The 21,019-nt window shown below is 32.7% G+C and overlaps 1 protein-coding gene and 2 pseudogenes across 2 annotated transcripts in view; 2 read left to right on the top strand and 1 right to left on the bottom strand.

The window, feature by feature from the left end:
* PCDH15 (protocadherin related 15) overlaps window positions 1–21,019 on the top strand; it is a 730,119-nt gene that overhangs the window by 167,228 nt on the left and 541,872 nt on the right. The gene's annotated exons all lie outside the window — the stretch shown is intronic.
* LOC120609927 (uncharacterized) lies at window positions 13,323–13,441 on the bottom strand (annotated as a pseudogene).
* Window positions 16,524–16,642, top strand: LOC120609827 (uncharacterized; annotated as a pseudogene).

Below are 21,019 nucleotides of genomic sequence, written 5' to 3'. Positions count from 1 at the left end.
AATTAGTTTCGGGGTTGAACTTTTACTTACTTCTAGTTTTGCTGAGTCTAATTTCATATATAAGAAACACAGGAATTACAATAGAGAAGTGAATACTTCTTTCTCTCTTTTATTTGTCTGGTTATCTGCTTGAACTCATCTTTTCTTTACTATGATTTTTTTTTTTTGATGTTTCCCACAGGCTTGCGAGTAAAACTCATTAATTTATTATTTAATAAAGGAACTAGAACTCATTATAATAATACTTGAATCAGCAGTATATGGATTCTGTTTGCAAGTGGCCACTATGGTCAATATAATTATCATCAAAGCACATTTAATATGTTTCTGTAGGCAGAGTGCTTGACATCCACGAGTCTACCTCTACTCATATTTAAAGAAAACTTGACAAAATTATAAAGTATTTGTACAGAGAATGACTTCCATTTTAAATTCCCCTCTTTTTGCTTCCTTTTCAAATTGTTTTTTCATTTGGAAATTTCTAAAAGTGGCAAATTGAATCCTTTCAACTACTCTTTAGAAATTAGGATTAATGCTGCTTTTCTGTTTCCAGAAGGTGAACTATGAGATAGAATCAGCTCTTTGTGATTCTCCTAGTCTTTGATGTTGTTAATAGTTTTACTAATTATAACTAATGCCTGCTAGTATGTAAATGCCAAAAAAACACAAGTTTTGGCCTGGCTTTTTAACTGCTGTATCCTGACATATAACAATATTCAATAAATAATTACCAATAAATAAATGTATTATTCTTTTCTATATGATAGACATGATGTTTTGTCATTTAATTCTTATAAAAAGCCTGAGTAGCATCATTATGCCACATTATTGTGTTCATTATTATTATAAACAAACAGACGTTTCAGGAGTGGAAGTAACTTCTCCAAATTCCCTAAATAATAAGTTTCAGAAACTATTTGAGACCAGCTGTGTATTATTTCTTAATTCCTTAACCATTGTTCTTCAGCTCATACCCACTGTTTCCCTATATGCTGAGAACTCAAGTTCATTTATTTAATAGAACTCACATTCATTTACTGTGGACGTTTTCAGGCCTTTGATACTTAAAAATGGGATATGGGTCCAGAGCCTAAGAATTTCTGTCTGAAGTAATACAATAGCAACTTTTGGGGCCAGACCTAGTAAAATGTGAAAACAGTGAAACATGTATTCAGTAAAACTGTACCTTCTTGTTTGGTACCAAACTTAACTCCATCTCCTTGCACCTGGCTGTTCACGAATCCCCCTTTATTTCTCAACCTCTGAAAACATACTTTGTAGAACTTCCACTATTTCCCATTTCAGCATTTTTTTAGCTCAATCGAGCTCACTAAACCTTACTGACAAGTTAAATGACTTCTAATGGGTTAGCGTGTTGCCTTTCCAGGTGTTATAATTGTGTTTTAATGAGAGTATTGTGAAGATAATATGTTAATTTTTTGCATTGCTCTTAATGATGAGATTTATAAGACACTGAAATATTTAACAGAAAACCTATTGTGTTTACTATAATCATACTTTCCCCAGGAAATCATTTCTCAGAGCTCTTTTAAATTTTGGTTATTCTTTTCTACCCCCTGCATCACAGAACCAGGAGGTAGAACTGGTATTCTTCTCCTCTACTCACTTTCTAAAATCCTCACTTTTTTAAAGCCATATTCCCCGATCCCTTGTTGCCAGTATCTACCAATCTATCTATCTATCTATCTATCTATCTATCTATCTATCTATCTATCTATCTATCTCAGTAGTCCCTCTTCATTCAGAGTTCTAGCTCAAAGGTTGTTTTCTCTACTTCAAATTCTCACATGACCTTAGTGCATGTGCTATCTACATGAATTATCTGAGGCCTTGGGCTCTCCGTTCATTGGTCTTATTTCGATGGCCTTTACTCCATCCTGAGCACTCACAATCCAAAGCGAAACCTTAGAACTCTTGTTGGATTGGCAAAGAAATTCTACGTTTATGAAAGATTAGCCAATGTCCTCATCTCCATTTAGTAGTCTGAGTTACTACTCAAACTCTAGATCTTACCCTGAGTGTTTAAACCAGCCTAATCTCTGACTCCAGGTGTGTACTGAAGTTACCAACAGCAATCTTATAACAAGATTTTTGTGTATCTTAATGTCTTGTTCAAGAAACTCTGAAGGAATCTTGTTATGTGTGACAAATTATTTTATGGCACAACTCTCTCATTTTCCTTTTTAAGATTTCTTATTTCAGTGTTGCCAGCAGAGTATCTCTGGTTCCCAGAGAGTATAAATTATTCCAATCAGACCTATTGCCCAAGTCTTTGGCTTCTAACGCTTTCTGGAAATCCCCTCAAAACTAACTTTTGGCCAGAACAGTTGCTATATTTCTTTTTGTAAAAATGCCATTAAAAACTGATTTTGGCACAATTATCTGCACCAATTCCAACTTCCCCAACATTTGTTTAATGGAATTGAACACTTTAAAATAAATTAACTTAAATAAAAATCATCTGTGTGTGCTATTGATATTAATGTCTTGAGAAAATAACTATCCTAAAAAAAAAAAAAAAACTCTGTAAGAAATGTTAATTTTAGGTAGTATTGTGTCACATGCTAAAATCTATGTTTTCTGCAATCATCATAATTGTTCCAATCTAAAACACAATTTAAAATTGCATTAGAACAGACTTTTTTTTAAAGATTTTTCTTTAAAACCCAGATTTCAAATCTGAGTTCCAAATGAAGAAAAAAATAAATTATGTATTACAAAATATAAAATTATAATAGGCAAATTAAAAAAAAAGTAGTTCATAAACTTTACTAAGATCTTAACTTTCACTGATGGTTGAGTTGTATAGTTTATAGTTTAGTATAATAATTTAAAAAATATTCTCATATATGTTTTTTCAGATTTCTTTAATTAGAATAAAAAATAGTACTAATAGAGAATACCTATTTAGCATAACCTTAACACACTAAGTAAACTTTAAAGTCCCATTTATATCAAGTTCTACAACAGGCAAAAGATTCTATAGTGAAATAAATGAGATTAGTGGTATGTCTTGTGAGTAGAGAGGGATATTGCCTGGGGAGGAATAAAAGTGAATCTTCTGAGATGATAGATGTGTTCTGTATCTTCCTTGTACAGCGAGTTCAGTTCCACAGGTGTACAATAAAAAATAAGTAAATGAGACATACTCTTAGTTAAAGAGGATGTTGTACTGATATTTTTTAGATCTACGAAGTCCACTTTTGAATAAACAAATACACAATATGTCAGATAGTGATATGTATTATGAAATTAAAAAAAAGGAAGAATGTTAAGACCTGAGAGAATGGATGATGGGCTATATTTTAGACAGAATGGCAAAATAGGCTTCCTGAGAAAGTGGCATTTGAGTAGAGACAGGAAGTAAATGAGACTCTGAGGCATACAGGCATCTGGAAGAAAAGCATTTCAGGAAAAGGGAAATGCAAAGACCAGACTAAGATAGGAAAATGTTTATCACATTTAAATTACAAGCAAAATGGCTGAAGCCAAGGGAGATAGACAAAAAAAAAAAAAAGAGCTAAGATTTGAAAATATATTTTTATTTTTTTCTGTTTATGTATAGTTGGCATATAATCTTATATTGGTAATATTAGTTTCTGGTGTATAATATAATGATTCAACATTTTTGTACCTTACAGTGTGATCACGCCCAAATTCTAGTAATCATCTGTCACTGCAAACTTATCACAATATTATTGATTATATTCCCATTTCCTTTTCACTCATCTCCCTACTCTCTCCTTTCTCGTAACCATTCCGTTGGGCTCTGTTTTTATGAGTCTGGTTTTGTTTTGTTTTGTTTTATTTTGTTTTGTTTTTAGATTCCACATATAAGTGAAACCATAAGAAAAGGGAACCTTTGTGCACTGTTGGTGGAACTGCAAACTGGTGCAACCCCTATACAAAACAGTATGGCGATTCCTTAAAAAAATGAAAATGGATATACCATTTGACCCAGCAATTTCACTTCTGGGTGAAATTTCTTTTATTCAAAGAAAATGAAAACACTAATTCAAAAAGATATAGGCACCCTTATTTGCACTGCAGCATTATTTATAATAGCCAAGATATAGACATATCATAAGTGCCCATCAATGATTGGATAAAGAAGATGTGGTGTGTATATATATATACATATATATATATATATATATAGTGCAGCAATAAAAAAGAAGATGTGGTGTGTGTGTGTGTGTGTATGTGTGTAGTGCCGCAATAAAAAATGATGAAATTTTGCCATTTATGACAACACTGATGAATCTAAAGGGTATTACGCTAAGTGAAGTAATTCAGGCAAAGACAGACAAATACCAAATGAAAATGTGTTTTTAAATATAACACAATATCTTATGAACCAAGGTGTACAAATTAGTTTTCTTTCTTTTAGATATAATTTAGTTTTCTAAGTGATTATAAGGCTCTATGTCTTATAAGCGTGCTTATGTGTTCAGATAAGTGTATGTAACAGAAATAATTTTAATAATATAAAATCAATCAAAGAAGTTTTAGCAGATTCTGTAAACCATGAAGGATGGAAGTTTATCGTTTGGTTGAAGGAATAAAGCGCAGCAGGAATGCCTTCCATGATGTAGCTCTACAACTTATTCACCTTCTACTGATTGTCTCTTGACATCTTAATAATATTGCTTATATGTCTTGACCTGTTTTGGCTTTTTTTATCACTGTCTTTATAAATATATGTATAGGTAAAGTATAAAAATATTTTTGGAATTATTAGAAAATTTTACAGACAGTAAAATAACAGTTTTGACATTATAATATTTTATTATAGGGCTTAGAGTCCTTGAACCATTAAAATAGATACAAAATGTTATGCAACTTCTTTGTAGGATTTTTTAGCTTTGCCATTTGAAAAGATAAATCATCATTTGATTTTATAACACAATAAAAACATGAATACTTGCCAATGGTTTGTAAGAATTAAAAACATTGATAAAAAATGTGAAATGGGAAATTACACAATATAATTAATTACATTTCTTTTTAAAAGTATTATTTGTATTGAAAATAATTATGCCATAAATTACATAATCCTTATCCAAATCTCTACAAACCATTTTATTTATGCACAAGTATATTGTAAATATTTCTACTGAATCAACCTATTCAGATATAATTTACATAAAATAACATACAAGAAATTGTTTTCAATTTTATGAATTTTGACAGTTGCATACACCTGTGTAAATACTACCCCAAAGAATAAGACATTTTTGTTATTCCAGAAAGTAATATCATGCCTCTTTCCAGCCGATTTTGTCTTTCACTGTATCTTCATCATCATCACCATCATCGCTCTAACGGCTCAGAAATCTCCAATACAGCCATGTTGATACTCAATTTCTGTTTCAACACTTTTTCAACCTGAAGACATAATTCTGCAATTAAAGAAAGACTGCCTGTAGCCATTCTCTAGAGAAACTGGCTGACAGTTCAGTCCAGGTCTCAATGAATGAAAGTATCCAAGTGGAGAAATCAAGAACCAGAGGCTGATCCACAGATCTAGAAATGCAATTTTTGTCTGTATACCTAGACATGAATGGACTCAGGGGAAGAGATCACACTAGCCAAACCCATTCTAGGCTGATCCATGTGATAAAAAGCCAATTTGTTGATTATAGTAAGAAATATAACTGATATGGGGCTAGAATGTTTGAACCTATTAGGTAATACATTTTCTTGCTGTAGAAATATAGAAATGAGAAGCCAAATTTCAACTCAAAAACTGCATTGGAATAAGATTAAGTGCAATGAATTTAATGCTGATAATGATTTGGATTCATCAAATTTTGGTAGCCCAAAGCATCCGCTTGTGTTGCAGGAATAGATACCTCAAGTTTTTCGTATTGTTGAAAGAATCCTTTCTCTTGACAGTGCTGAAAGGAGAGTGACACATTCTTTTCTATTTATTTTCTGTAGATTTTTAAAAGTATATGGAATATCTGTTAATACAAAATATCCACATTTAAATATATATATATTATTAAGTGACATTTATAATACTATAAATAATAATTTCTCATTGTAGAGTGATTCCTTGTATTTCATTCTATGCTAAGGACTTTCAACTTAACTTTCATGACAAGCTAAAGAGATAAAATATATTCCCATTTTATTGATGAGATAACTAATGCAATATTTGCCCATCTTGCCCTAAGATGTGCTGACTATTCATTTTACTAGGTTATATTGACATCTAGATTTCTTGCTATAATTCAATCAATCAATCAATCAATCAATCAATAAAAGACAAGCCATCTATGTTCACGTTGGGAGTCACAACCTCGATATACAAATGGAAATGGTAAATACCAGAGGTAAATTGGATTATATGAGTTTTAGAAAAATATTACAAGCTAAAGTTTGATGTCATTTTAGTCGGAATATTAAAATAGCTTTCTGAAAGCTGTTTTCTGCTATTTTTAACATGGCACAATATTATTACAGTTCTGTTAATACAAAGACCATGCCAACTTTACACTAATTCCTATTTAGCCATACATCCGAATCCTTTAAAAGTGATGCTACGCTCCACTTTTGCCTTAAATTGGATATTTTGGCTCTTTCAGATATAAATCGATAAGTAAATTTAATATGTTAGAAATCTTTTCTGATATATAATCATTTGGGATGAGTAGATTAAACAATTCACAAGCTCTAAGATGTTGCCAATACTTTTGATGAAATCAGTAGTAATGAAAAAATAATAAATCTATAAAATGTACTGTGAGATAGTGTTTTCTTGTGGGTGACTCAGTATTAATTAATTAATTTAGAATTAGGCAACAGCACTGTTGTCCTCTCTACCATTTACTCTCTGTATTCTTGAGAACAAGCTAATTAGCCTCTCGGGAATTTCCCTTTGTTTTGCTTTGCTTTTATTATTTTTTTTCCTGTAAAATAAGCAGCTGAATATTTGTTTTCCCTCAACATTGAACATAGAAACAATATCTATTACACATTTTCTCAAGATGATGGTTGAATTTTTTTACAGTATTTTGCTTTGGTAAGACTGTGCTGCTTTTATTGCTGCAACACAGGAGAACAGGAAGTGGGTCCTGTAGCTGCCCCATTATCAAATCTCATTCTGTAACCCCAGTCTGAGTGATACTCTTCCTGCTGAAACTAGCTCATGATCTGTCTTTTCAAAGATATTGCTAACTAAGCTTCATTCCACTGATATAATGAGATCATCCTACCATTATTTCTGGAGAATTTTTGTCTAAGACTGTCTGCATTGTTCAATTAATCTGTTACTCTTTTGCCAACTGAGTAAATCACTTGGACTCTATAGCAAGTATTCTGATATTATATTGGCCTAAATATTTTATTTGGCTGAAAAAGTAACACTGTTATTTGAGTGGATTTGCGTTTGGAGCTATAGACAGTGATACCTGGCAAATCCAGATGTAATGAGATTACCCAAATAAATCCATAGTTTTGTTCAATTAAAAATACAAATCCACCAGAATAAAAGTGCTGCAAAAGCAGAAGTAGCCCTGGCCATACTACGGATCTGCAGCTTTATGTTCACAGCAGACTCAGCCTTAAGCTGGTGACATTAACAGTAACTGGGCTTACTTCAACAATACTTTTTAAAAGAAATGTACCAATGATAAAACAAGGATCAGAATGGTAACCAAAGTGTAATATGTTTTAAATTCCATCTTGATAACACTTTTTTGTTTTTTTGTATCATTTTTCAATTTTTATAAACACCTTCAAGCTCAAAAGTGAGTTTCTTAGCCCACTAAAACCTAATTCATTTATCTTTTCTCTCTGATACAGAAGTGAATACATTAACAGTTTTCTGCATTGTTTCTTACAAGTCTGAATCCAACAAACTTCAGGGTTCCAGATGTCACTATTTCGCAATTCATATAGACAAGTTTATATAGATAAATTAATATAGACCAGTGACTATCTAAATCGAAAAAAGCTTCAGATTTTTTTGGACTTGGAATTAATCATTTAGTTTCTCTTTCTCTCTCTCTCCTCCTCCCTCCCTCTGACTCCCTCTCTCCTTCTCTCATAAACACACACACACACACACACATACACACACGTATGTAGAAGCTAAATAATGTATATTTTAAATATATTTAGAGAGAGTTATCCATATTTATATGTAACTATGTGTTATGTGTATGTGTACGTGTGTGTATATATACATATATATTCATGTTGATTGTTTTTAGATAAACTTTCCTAGATATTTGGTATATAAGAGACAGGCTGCTGTGTATCACATAACCTTGAACATGTGAGAGACATTTTGTAAAATAAATCATTGTTGCATTTTTCCTTTCCCGGATTCCATTCTAATGAACCTCATTGAATCCTTACAAGATTCAATGAGATGATACAATCCTTACATGATGCAATAAGAAATTACCATTAGATAGATTTTTTAAAAAAATCGGTGAGTTAGTATTGTTTATTGGTAAAAGAGATCACTGACCAAACATTGCCAGATACTTGATAACAGATACTAAGTACTTTACTTACGTATTTAATCTTACTGCATAAAATGAATATTGACTTTTTCAATTTAAGAGTGTTTTAGAGAGACAACGGACTCTAGTAAATGAAATAATATCAGCTTTAAAAAGGTTCTTCCACCCTATCCTTTTTCCAAAATCATCACCGTAATCACTGCTTGTTGATGCATATATCTGGGAATAAAAAACAAAACAAACAAACAAACAAACAAAACACGACTGTTAGATTTCCATGAATCTGATTCAATCTGACCAGTTGCTGAAAGAAGCTAAAGGTCTCCTATAACTAAAATAGTCTATCCTCCCAGATGTGTTAGTTCTGTTGATAAAGATTACATATCCTGCTTGTACCAGGCCTTGCTTGCTTTTGACCCTGGCTTATTATTATTTGTATTTCCTCAATTACAATTTTATAATATATAAATATTTTCAAGTTGCAAGCTCTCACTTGGAAAATCACAGCTTTCTCTTTCCAAGTGATGCCATTACAACTGCATTAGATATTATGAAAATAAACTTTCTGGTGACTTGATGTTATAGGTGTCCTCACTGATTATTCTCTGGATTGTTTCTGTATCGATACATTGTAAACAGATAAAACAAGCATGCTAGGATTTTAGTTAAGATTTTTAAGCATCTTTTAAATTTCTTTTTATAAAACTTGGCTTGTCAGTTCATTTTCATAGGTTATTTATTTTTATTTTCTTGCTTTTGACTATGTCTTTAGGTTCATTTACTGTGCTTACATTTTCAGGGTTTCTAAACCATAAGGGAGAAATGATTTCAACAGTAATCAAAATCATTGTACAGAAGTTAATGGATTTAGACATTTTCCAATATATTTACTAGTCAGCAGGAACACATAGGTAAGCCGTTCATTGTCTTTAATGGAAGCATCAGTTTTTAAAAATACATCATCCCTTGCTTATTTAGGTGATAAAAGAGAGAGGGTTGATTTTTATTAGTATCCTAACATGTGAATCTTTACATTAAGTATACAAGGCATATTCTGTCTAGCAGTAAATTAGAATGTTTTCTTTATAGCATAAAAGAGTCAAAGCTATAATGCAAAGGATTGTTTTCATTTAAACTGTTATGAAAATAGAAGTGATACCTCACATATGATTTATGAAAAATTAAATATGTACATCCCTTTGGGAGGGCAATTTGGAAGATTTCATCAAAATTTTATACCTATATATTATTTGATATATAGATATATATCAAAGAGCCCAATTTTAAGGATCTTTATTATAGAAATGCTTGCATATGATCATAAAATAATGTACCTAAAAAATAATCCTTGTAGCATTGTTTTAGTGAATAATTGGAAACAACCTAGATATCCACCAATAGAAAGATACTTAAATACTTAGCAATTATTTTAAAGAATTACCTTCATACCCATGTCCTTTTCAAAGTATCATCCAAAACACTGCCTGGAACACTCACTTGTAGAAATACCTGTCTGAGCCAAGAAATAAAAAAAATAAAAATAAAAAAAAAATTACTTATATTTAAGAATTTGGAGAGAAAAAAAAAGAATTTGGAGAGGAAATTATTATAATATTTTAAGTGTTTTGTGATGTAGATTAATCCTCAGATATAAGGTACAAAAAGTACTTTATGAGCAGGCATTAGGACTATTTGCTGAGAAATTAGCACAGAAGCTCAGAGAAAGTCACTTCTACAACAGGGTTAAATGATGAGTCAGGCCAAATTCTGAAAGCTCAAGGTTATCAATTTCTAGCTAAGATATAGTACTGTACTCCTTCAAAGGCAATAAATTGGGTCACATAAGTGTATTTCTTCTTTTGATAGACATGATGATATAAATAATGACATTCATGAATATCATATAGAGTGACAAAACTTTACATATGGAATTAATGTAAATTGTCTAAACAGTGTGGGATGAGAATAAACAACTATTTTTCACTATTAGACAATTAGGAAGTTGAGTAAATTTTTTTGCAGCAGGGACATAATTATCATTAAGCCAATCATCTCTAAATTCAGAAACTAATTTTGTCTGAAAAACAATCATGCTTGTTTTGTTTTGAAGAAGAGGTCATCATTAAAATATGCACATATAAAGTGGTATTTCTCATTGGTGGTCTTGGAGGACATTTATTGTTGAACCAAACACACATTTGTTTAGTTCAGGTGGAAAATTATTCAATTTTATATTTCATTCCTAAAGGAGATTCAGAAAACAGGGCCTTGGTAATTTATCTTCAGTATAATAATGAGACTACATATATAAACACATATTTAATGCCTTACACTTGGCATTTTAAGAGCTATGCCTTATTCTTGCTGAAGATGCATCATTGAATTTTTGTGAAATATTTTGAAAAACAGACCTCTGCAGATGCTTTCATTTGTACAGAGGTTGTTGATCCACCTGAGCTCCCTGATGTATTAATATCAATAACAAGATGAATAGCTACTACAAAGGGAGTACCTACACGGAGTGTCAAATCCATTATCCTTTGGCCTCGCAGGAGCCTTACAAAGTAATGAGGACCATTATTGAGCACTTAGGATGTGTCAGGTCCTGTGCTAAGCTTTATCCTTTTTATATATTCTAGTTCTCAAATGTAATCCATTTAGTAGATATTATTTTTTTTAAAGGAATGGACTAAACAAACAGATGAAAACAGAAAAGTTTATGTAAAATGGCATATAAAAATTAATCTAAAAAAATAAAAGTGTGAGATAAGTCTTTGGAAGTATACATAGAAAAGATAAACACTGTAGTTTTAGTGAATGAAATATATACAGATTTTTTTCTCACATTTTTTCACAATAATAAATAATGGAGAACTACCATAATGCTAGTAATAAAAATAACAGAAATAATAATAGCAACTATTTGTGTTAACTCTGAGACAGATACTGTGTTAAAAAAATCTGAGTTTATTGGAAATTACTACAGTAGACGTGAACACTACTCTGACAAAAGTTTTGCAATGCCTCAGAAAGAGGAAATCAGAGGTGAGATACTTATAGGCTTTGAGGATCGGGCTAAAGGGATTTAAGGTAGGTCAGTTGAGGCAGAGAGCTAATAGACTAGAATAAGTTTATGATACAATAGTTGAAGATTGGTGGGCACAGTGAGGTAAGGGCCTTGATAAATAAACTGTTGTTTGATAACTAAGTGATTTATTCAGATGAACACAGTGCTGTCTCCAAAAATGACCTATGGGAATTTCCTGAAGCAAATAGTAATTTGTTAGATTATGGCCTTATCTTTCCATGGAAAAGATTTTCTGAAACAGAACAAACAAATTATGCTGACGTAGGTGGTCCCTTATTCCTCAGACTTTCCAGGTCTCTGATGGGGAACATTTCAACCATCATATACACATCAGGTTTTTCTGTTCTTTTGCTGGATAATTATTTGTTGGATAATTTAAGGCACAGTGGATACACAGAAACATTTAAGACTATGGAGATCACACATGTGAATGTTGAATTACAGACAGATACCAATAGAAAGATTATTACCTGAGTATTTTATACTTCGAAGCCAGGAGCCAAGTGTCCTCAAATTAAAACGAGAAACATGGAGATATTAGCCAAATTGCCTCATTTTATTTATTTATTTACTTTTTAATTTCCCTTATCTTAATAACATAAAAGATGTCAGAAAGATTTGTAGGGGTATGAATAAAACATTCTTCCCCTAAAATGTCCCATCCTGAGAGGCTGATATTATTTCCAAGACTGCTCTGTTTTGAAGCATCACCTGTCCGATATTATGAAATTCTCAGATGATGCATTCTATGGCCTCAGTGCCCATGACAATATCTGAACCATAGCATGGTTTAAAGACAGAAGAAAACTATTCAGAATTATACATGAACTTTTGTATGAGATTTCCACCTCTTTAAAAATTTCATTAAGCTGCTGATTACTTTTAGTTGAGGTTTCTGCTAAGGTTAGAAACCCTGTTGTTCCCATAGCATTCCAAAATTGTGGACTATTCCCAAGGTATACCTAGAGACTATCTTAACACTTGCTACTTGACAAGCTCAGCTTAGTATGATAAGTTCTTTCACCTGAAACAGAACAAACAAGTTATGCTAACATAGGTGGTCTCTTATTCCTCAGACTTAAATATCAGATATTTAAGACAAATCAATTTTTGGACAGACATAGACACTTATGGAATTTCCCTCCTTAATAGAGAATGGAGTAGTGGGATTTTTCATTACTGCAGTGGTGGCTAAAAAGGGCAACATTTATAAAAGTTTATAGGAAGTAAGCCTGCATGCTGGGAAATGTACATTTTTAGAACAAAAAAAAAGTATTGCACAGCAAGAAGACTCAAGTCAGTAGAAAGAGTTTCTATTAGAAAGGTTGCTGATATTGCCCTTCGACAAGAGAGTAGGCTTTTGCCACTGAGTCTGAGGAAAGGCTGTAGTAAATAATTAGTCCTTAAAGATTCTCATAAAGTTAAGTCAAAACACCAATGGCTTTCCCAGATTACTCATGTACAAATTGGTAAAAAGAATCAAGATAATTCAGCCAAAGAGCAAATTTTAAGTCACATGTGTGCACGTATGCATGTGCACGCACACTCATGCACACATGCACCCATTACATTAGAAATCCAGAGAAGAGATTCGGTTATTAACAACTAAGTTAAGTCTTTTATTTTTTTATTTTTTTATTTTTTTGTTAGGCAAGGCAACCCTTGGTTGCCCTCACAGATTGCAAGGACCTTGTCAGTTTACAGTCCTTTATTTTATTTGTTTATTTTTTTTATGCCTACAGCACCTGGTCTTCCTAGGTAATCTCCTATCCAAGTATTAACCGGGCCCGACACTGCTTAGCTTCCAAGATCAGTCGGGATTGGGCTTGTTCAGTGTGGCATGGCCGAAGACAAGTTAAATCTAATAGATATGGCAATTTCAGAAATTGTAGGAACCTACTACATGTAATAACCTATGAGATCCAAAAACTCTTTAAAAAAAATCATTTCTTAACAATCCTAGGAAAGTTTTAAATAGCCTGAAATATCTTAAGACTGATGTATTTATTCCCCTGGGATAAATTATTAACTAGACAGTACGTTTTTTGGACAAAATTATAATTTTTCTTTGGAAACTTTATATGCTTTCTCAATTATTAAGTAGTAGCTGGAGTCAGTCTCAAAGTTTATGCCATTGTTCGAATGTAGCAAAAGTCGGACTGCATATTAGAGAAGGGTAGATTTACAGAGAGATTCAAGGTCCTTCAGATTCTGGTTGAGACCTTGTAAAAGATAGGAAGGAAAACCTCTCCAGGTATATAAATTTTTCCATGAGAGGACTAACAGGTAATTATTATATTAATCTATGAGAGATAATAAGTAAAACAAAATGTGGATTTAGAATGATAAAATATATTAATTCAGGTGATGGAAATCAAAATAATATAGGGATTTGTTGACCGCAGAGAAATAGCAATGACTATTTTATTAATGGCCCCAAGGCCCTATACAAATGTGTAACCCAGTCCACTTGATTTATTGCCTGGGAGAGGATTGTTGCAAGGACCGGTACAAAAAAAAGTATATTTAATTATTTCTCTATTAGACTTGTAGCTGCTGGCTTTTGTCCTCTGTCCTCCTTTTGCTTTTAGTTTTGTGGGGCGGCGGGGACAAATGTAACTACAGAGTTATATGGATTAATCAGAATATAATGGGTTCTTCTTCAATTATACTGCCAATATCAGCAATTCTCCTTCCTCCACCCCACAAATAGTTGAAATCTCCTGGAGAAATTCAATTTGGGCTTTATTGAGACACAAGGCTACTGGTAAGCCATTGTCTGAATTTTGTATGATATGATTATGAATAGGTGATCTTCAGGGATCTCAAGAGAAAGATCATCTGGAGATTATTTAAATCAGTAATTTCATTTAATAGAAAATTCCAATCTATTAAATGAGTAAGCATGCTATCATAAAGGAGGAAATGATGTTAAAGATCTGAGTGTAAGAGGTAGAGACCGACACAGGGGGAGTGCCTTAGAATTTTGGCAGATGCCTATCTCCTAAGTACTTCATTGACTCTGAGGGAGAGATTGTATGGCTGGAACTGGGTTTATGGATTAGATTACTGTGCCTGAATCAATCAAAAACTTCAAAACTGTCTGTTAATAGAGAAATTTGTCCTTATGATTTTAAAGGTAAAATGAGAAATCAAGCACATAATTAATCACTCCTCAGGTCAGCATCAACTTCCCTGATTGCATTCTTTTTTTTTTTTTTTTTCCTTTATTTTCATAGTACAGAATGATTGTTTTTTTGATAAAGTTTCTGCTTACAGTATCTGCAAAAGTCCTTGTTCAGGAGATTTCCACCTCTGGTGATCTGATTGGTGAGTTGAATGGAAATATCTAGTTTTATCTGTAAGGCTAGTCATTTGCTCTGAGTCAAATGCCTCTTTTGTTCCAAGTCTTTTTCAAAAAGTTCAATGAGGAACTAGAGTTCTATCTGTCAGTGGGGCCATTTCCAGTTTGTTTTTCTTTTGTATTACATACCCTAATTTGGGTTTAGATCTCAAGTGAAGCGAGAGTTAAGCTCCCATCTCTTTTAAGATCTACTTCTCTTTCCTGAAGTTGTTAAAGAGCCTATTTCTAAAATTTCCAATGGTCTCTCCTCTCCCCACCCCCACCCCCCATTTTTTAGGACTAGATGGAAGTCCAATCTATTTTTGTAGGACAAACTTTTGGGTAGACTCTAAAATATTTTATCCACTATGTACAAAATTCCTATATGCTTCTGTTTTTCTATAAAATTTAGGATGTTTGAGTCACCTTCAGATTATCCTGATGACATTTTTTCATTTGATATTTTTAACATCTAATTTCCTTACTAACATATAAAGCAATTATATAGATTTGAGAGCCCTAGATTGTACGTTGTTAGAACTATGCTAAAATCCTCTGTAAAGTTCTATGATTCTTGTCTAGACTTTGGAAAGTCTTTCATAATGATTCTTAGTTCAGGCTGAGAGGAGGCTGAAAATAAATTGTCAAGAGCTTGCACATTTCTGAAGGAGGTTTAACTTTAAGAGGCAATTGATATTTATGACTGGCCAGAAAGTAAGGGGAACAAATCAGAAAAGGGGATAAAGGCAGAGGGTGATGAAGGACAAAGGGTAAGGAAGGAAAAAGAGTAGGGGAAAGGCAATCTAGTTCAAGTTGTGATCAGAATTTTAGGTCCTTTCCATTCTAAGACACCTTCCAAATTAACAATATTGTTCATATCAAAAGTTTGCTGAGTAATTTTAAATTGTCCTTGGTGAAATTATGACTTTTGAAACATCGTCATATGCATTAGATTTATAATACAAATACATGCAAGAAGCAAAGGTCTAAATACAGAAGGCGAAAATTTAAATTCCAAGTGAGATAGAGCCATGAGAATCTGGCAACAGTTCTTTGAAAGTCTTGATTTTACATATTGTTTCTCAGGGCCCACCAGTTAATGTTTGATTGTTTTTCAAATCCCAGACCCAATCATCTGAGATTGTTGGTGAATAGAAACTTTTTTACAGAAGATTTTATACAGAACCAGACTCTCACAGACTAAACAAGATAAGACCCAAGAACATTCACATATGGTTTTGAAAAGTTACCCCAGGCAAAGTTTCTCCAAAGGATACCAGTCTTAGAAAAAAATCTTCTGAACTTGTCTGCTCTGGGGCTGGCTCTAGGAATCAATTTATCAGAGTCATCCTCTGGCTTTTTCCTTAGAAACTTCCTCTTACAGACTCATAAAAATGATGAAGACAGGAGACAATGACGAATATTGGTAATAAGGTGCCTTTTCATCAAGCATTAACATTTTCAAAACTTATCAGATTACACAAGATGTCTTCAAATAGATTCTATTTTCCAGTAGCCAAAATAAAATTCACATTTTGGAATTCAATGAGAACAAATAAAAGTTTAGACTCAATATCAATAGTTACACTCCATCTACAGCCATGCCACCCTGAACAAGCCCGATCCCATCTGATCTTGGAAGCTAAGCAGGGTCGGGCCTGGTTAGTATTTAAATGGGAGACCACCTAGGAAGACCAGGTGCTGCAGACGTCAAAAATAAAAAAAAAAATAAGGGATTGTAAACTGACAAGGTCCTTGCAATCTGTGAGGTCAACCAAGGGTTGCCTTGCCCAAAAAAATAAATAAATAAAAAATAGTTACATTCCACCATCACAGTTGAAGAGAATCCCCCAAGGATTCCTCAGTGAAGCATGGTATTTCCAAGTCAAGGACCTTTGCCTCCAGGAGAGAGGGTCTCTCAAGTGAATCACAGCCATGCTTCCAAGTTATTGATTTCAATATATCACTGGATAATCTGTTAGTAAAGCATACCTGAATTTATTAGACTGTATTGTAATCAGAGAGAACATCACTTTTTTAAAAGAATCTTAGCAATGTCTCAAAAGAGTAAGTCAAGGGGTGGCTACATAATATACTGGTTAGCACATCTGCTATGCATGCAGAAGGTCCTGGGTTCACACCCCAGGTGGAGCCATGGACCATACCTCTAGTGCGCCAGGCTCCTCCGGGTGCACCAAGCGCCCTGAGTACGCCAGGGGTGTCAGGCCCCCCAAGTGCACCTGCAGTGCCAGGCCCCAGGTGCACACTGCAAGTGTGTGGGAAGAGATGCCCCGCCTTCAGAAATCCAGTTCTTAAGGAGAAACTGCAACATCCATAGGTCAGGGGTGGAAGTGGGGCGGCGGGGGGTGGGGGTGGGGGCAGCAATGTGGAATTAAAGGGGAGAGGGGAAGAGTAAGTCAAAATGTGATATTTATAGAGCTTTGGGTTCCAGGCTGAAATGATTTAATGCAGACCTCTCAAGGCAATGAACTCTTTGGGATTGGGAAAAGTTGATATAATAGTTTAGGATTAATGTTAATAACGAAGTCGGTATCTTTAAGCAATAAACTATTGATTGATAAGTGAACTGTTTGCTCAAATGAGCAGACTATTACCTTCAGTAAATTGATCCGTAGGAATTTTATTAAAAAATAAAAAAACATAAAAGTGTAGTTATTTATTACTTTACAATAAATTGGTGGGCAATTGTTTCCTGACAACTAAGTCATTGTTATGCACTCTTACCTGAGGAATGTTTACTACTGATTGACTAACCTCAGTTCTAACAATCCTACACAATAGGTATGAACATTTAATATTTACATGACACTATGTGCCAGATATTTTTATACCTGCTTTACAACTACATCATTTAATCCTTGCAGCAGTTCTGAGGTAGAACTAAACAAAGAATTATCCCTTTTTTACAATAAGGAAGCTGAGACCCAGAAGGTTTAAGTAACTTTCCCAAAACAAATCAGGAGTGAGCTGTCAGCTAGGAATAAACCCCAAGCAAATTAGTACTAGAAGCTCTGTTCTTAATTATTGCATTTTAATGCCTCTAATATATTAATAATGCCAGTTAAGTTTTAGAGACAATGGAAAACTGACAATGTCTTTAATGAGTATCATATAAGAGAGAGCATGAACATATATGTCAGATAGAGGCTTGACTTCTCATTGCCATTTTCTATCAGTATAACTGTGGAAATTTTGCTTCATGTGTATGAACTCCTTTTTCTTGAATGTAAACTGAAGATAATAATCTTTACTTTTCTGGAATTTTGAAAGGTTTCATAGTGGAGCTAGTACATGGAGAATAGCAAGGTCTAATCATATGGAGGGCAAAGGAGAGAACATTCTAAAAGAGAAGAGTTTCATCAGGTACCCGAAATTCTATATAAGCCAAAATATTCAGAAAAATGTTTCTAACTTGAGTAAAATGCTCATACAGGGAAACATAAAAGAATAGCAGTTGGTATCAGAGTAGTCCAGTTACAAGTCTTGAAATTATTTAGTGGAAGCTCTAGTTAATATGGCTGAAAGGGAAAATCTAAATAATATTTTCATCATTTTTTTTCAAATTATATTAGCATGACTTATATTTATTTTTTCTTTAACTATATGCTGTGTAAGATTTAATAAGAATGTATAGCCATTAAAATAAATGAGTTTCTAATTTCTACTTTGGGGCCTTATGTCAGCTCAAATTCTTTTTGAGATATAGAGGATCCTTAAATAACATGCTTTATTTAGTTCAATGTCGTTTAGTCATACAATATTTGTTAGTACATTGATGAGCTGCTGTAGGAACTTAACTCTTGTTTATATTTATCAGCTTATGACAAACTTGGTTTCCTCATATACTCTTTTGCTTATAGTCACAGAACCTATCGACCAGGTTAACTGAGGAATGTGCAAAATATATTTGTACTATATTCTCGTAGGAAATCATTACTATTTTTGAGGTGGCTATAAATGAGGATACTTGAAAGAAATATATTCCTAACAATAGGGATGAAATGTTTTTTAAAAAATCTGGTTGAAGCAAACACAGTAGTGAAAATGATAGCCTAATATACTTTAAAATCAATTAGTATATGCACATTTTTTGAAGCAAGAGAAAAGAATATGTGTTAATCAGGATGAAAATTGAATTTGGGCAGCTATATTTTTTAATGATTTTCTAATATTTATATATTTATATTTATTATAAGTTATCCCTAAATCATTCTTATAAACCATCCTCCTAATTAGAAGATTATTATAATTAAATAACAAAAAATAATTTTCTAAAATTTTGAAATATAGTTATAAAAACACATAGAAATGAATTTATATTCTTAAATGCTTATATTTGAAATGAAAGTCTGAAGAAACTAAGCATATCTCTATTTTTCCATATACTTTCTACTTTTAATAATGTTTTATAATCTACTTTGGATTGGGAAAAAAGACAACTTTATTATAATAGATAAGAAAAAAAAGTAGGTTTAATTCTCAGTGAAGATCTAGGTCTTTCTCTAAATATCAAGTTCACAAGCTTTAGTGTATGGACATTTGTAATCTTGGGGACCGTATTTATCTTATTTGCTGGTTCTTGACTCAAAGATAATTAAAATTTTTCCTAATGACAGGAATGTTACCAAAATTTATAGGAAAAATATCTAACAGTAGAATAACAAGTCCATCACATATTTAAATAAATTAATTTGAAAAGAGGTATAATAAAATTCTCTTAATGTAACAAACGTTCTGAGAAAGATTCATTTGCACTATTTATAACATTGCCCTCTTTTTGAATAATATATAGAAAACTGCTGTGTTTATACCATTAGACATACAATACTGCATGGAAGGATAATTATAAAATTTAAAAAATGTAGCTTAGTATGCAACAAGGGACCATCAACAAAATGAAAAGACAATCTACTGAATGGGAGAAGATATTTACCAATGATATATTTGATAAGGGGTTAATATCTAAAATTTAAAAAGAACACATACAACTTAACACACACACACACACACACACACACACACACACACACACACACACACACACACATCCAGTTGAAAAATGGGCAACAGACCTGAATAGACATTTCTTCAAAGAGGGCATACAAATGGCTAACAGATATATGAAAGGATGCTCAAGGTCACTAATCATCAGGGAAATGCAAATTAAAACCACAGTGCGATATCACTTCACATCTGTCAAAATGGCTATCATCAATAAATCAACAAATAATTCTTAAAGAGGATGTAGATTAAAGGAAACTCTCATATGTTGTTGGTAGGATTGCAGATTTGCGCAGCCACTATGGAAAACAGTGAAAATGTTCCTCAAAAAATTAAAAATAGAACTCCCTTATGGCTCATTTACAACAACATGGATGGACCCAGAGAGTATTATGCTAAAGTCAGACAGATACCATATGATTTCACTTAGATGTTGACTCTAAATAACAAAATAAACAAACAAAACAGAAACAAACTCATAGATATAGAGAACAATCTAGATAGGCTGACTGGTGAAGGGCTTTGCCTACCAAAGCCAATATGTAAAGACTCAAATGCACAGGCACCAATTCAAGGCCATGAGAATCATAAATAGTTAAAGAAACATGACACCACCAAAAGAAACTAATAAAACTCCAATTACCGACCCTAAAGAAATGTAGTTCTATGAACTAACAAAAAAGTCATAATCCTCCTAAATAAATTAAATGAACTACAAGAAAACACACAGAGACAACTAAATTAAACTAGGAAAGCAATACATGAACAAAATGAGAAGTCTAACAAAGAAATAGAAACCATTACAAAAAAGAAGAAGAAAGACACTCTAAAGTTGAATACAATAGTTGAATACAATATACTCAAAGTGAAGAGATGGAAAAAATATTCCATGCAGTTGAAAACTAACAGATGGCATTAATAGCTATACTTATATCAAACAAACTAGACTTTTACTCAAAGGTCATTATATAATGAAAAAGGAGGTCAATTCAATAAGAAGATATAACAATTGCAAATATATATGCACTCAATATTGGAGCACTTAAATATATTAAGCAAACACTA

The sequence above is a fragment of the Pteropus medius genome, unplaced genomic scaffold (genome assembly GCF_902729225.1).
Source record: "Pteropus medius unplaced genomic scaffold, Ma_sr-lr_union100, whole genome shotgun sequence".
NCBI classification, from domain to species: Eukaryota; Metazoa; Chordata; class Mammalia; order Chiroptera; family Pteropodidae; genus Pteropus; species Pteropus medius.
The sequence above is the reverse complement of the archived record's forward strand: the minus strand, read 5'-3'. Positions and strand labels throughout refer to the sequence as shown.